Source organism: Limulus polyphemus, unplaced genomic scaffold (assembly GCF_000517525.1).
Source record: "Limulus polyphemus unplaced genomic scaffold, Limulus_polyphemus-2.1.2 Scaffold6630, whole genome shotgun sequence".
Classification (NCBI taxonomy): Eukaryota; Metazoa; Arthropoda; class Merostomata; order Xiphosura; family Limulidae; genus Limulus; species Limulus polyphemus.
Genome location: NW_013672240.1, coordinates 22,297 through 24,231, shown reverse-complemented (window position 1 = coordinate 24,231; position 1,935 = coordinate 22,297).

Genomic DNA, 1,935 nt, shown 5'->3' with positions numbered 1-1,935 from the left:
GGACTTGTGTCGCTAAAGTTTCGTCGGAACGAAGTTACGGAAAATCAATTAACGAACGGAGAAGTAACACCAGATATGCATGGCGCGTATTGCATACTAAAGAACAAGTTGTTTTTAAAAACTTGAAAAACTTTATTATAGTCAAATATTTTGTTACTACAGTAATTAATTATCAAAAATGCATTTGATCTGTAATTAAACAACGTGTTTTATTGCCTACCTAAATATCCTCTTCCCATTATTGAATTTTTTGCACACTCAAATATTTTTGATATCTATGTCATTTCTTTGTAAAAAAAATACCAACAGCATATTACAGAAATTTTTGATTTATTTTGACTTTATTGAAGAATCAACAGGACATTAATAAAAAGTAATTTCGCTATCATAAACTGATATATAAAACAAATATGGAAGGATTCTTCCTAAAAAAACAAAACCCAAAACACCTTGGAAACCATTTTGTGAGCATTTTTCATTAACAAACTTGGTAAAATTATACAAATTTGTTTAAAAAAAGTAATACTTATATATTGACACCCAAGCATTCTAAAGCAGGAATACAACATGACATAAAAAAGAAAAATACAAAAAAAAAATTCAATTTCTATCTTAGAACAAAATATGATCTGGTAGCTGCTGCAAAGAAGAGGAATCTAGAACTTGTTAATAACTTTAAACCACTCTGTTAGTTCTAAAATAAATATAAATATGATATTATGTTTACAGTTGTTATTATAATTTTTTGAAGTATAAATATATTTTAAAACCTGTCAATTCTGTAAAAGAAAAATTTAAAAAGTGTGTATAAAGATAATATAAGCAATAGCAACAATGAAATATTTTAACTTTTGAACAAGTTTACAGAACTTTTGTTTTAAATAAATAAACCCATAAAGAAGTTTTATTTCCTAACCATATAATGTAGTGTTCATTACCCAACTACTTCAAAAAAATATAATAATAACTGTAAACATAATATCATAAGGCTGGAAAAGCAAGTCTAACAACTTTACTAAGTAAAGCAGGAAATTTCAAAAAACAAAATACCAACTTATTACTACTGTGAAAAATCTATATCCAAACACTTAAGTGAATAAGAATACTCTACAAGTATTGAGAGTTGTGGAACATATAACAGGAACTTAACCCATTATATTATCTCTTGATAGGTTATAATATAAATCAGGCTAAATACATTTTATTATTAATGTTACATATATTGTTCTAATAAATTATTAACTTTTATAAAATTAAAGATAAACTTTAGTACTTAGGTGTGAAGACAAAGTAGTGATAAAAAATAATTGGTTCTTAAACATTAGGTTTAACAGTAACAGTGTTAACAATAGGCTACTGGTATTTGGTATTGATTATTTATATTCAGGCTATAAGTATAAGTACAATGGTTAAGAGCATAGGAGTTAAGCGTTCATAGTTTGTTAGGTGTAATAGGTGCAATGAGTGCAATCTTTATGTAGAGTTTGTAAGTTGGAGGCTATCATAATTAAAGTAGAGGCAATAGATAAAGAGAAGTGTAGAATGTAGGCAATGGCAGCAGGATTTAAAGAGGAGCTTTAGCTTTTACATGCAAGGGCTACATCAGCTAACAATGACTCTCAGGAAGTTAGAAAGAGTACTGTTAGAGTAAAAAGTAGTGAATTTAGTTATTATAAGCCTATTCTGTTGAGCAACAAATTTCAGCCCTTGGCTTCTGCAAATGAGGAACTACTGGAGGGAAGGAAACAAAAGGGGTCAGAGAAGGATGTTGATGATAAGGAGGTTATAGTTATAGGTGATTCCTTGACAAGGCATGTGGATAGAATAGTCTGTGGGGTAAATAGGGAGAAAAGAATTAGATTATACTACCCTGGGGTACAGGTGGAGGATATAACTTACAGAGCAGGAGATATAATAAAGGGGGCTAGCAGACAT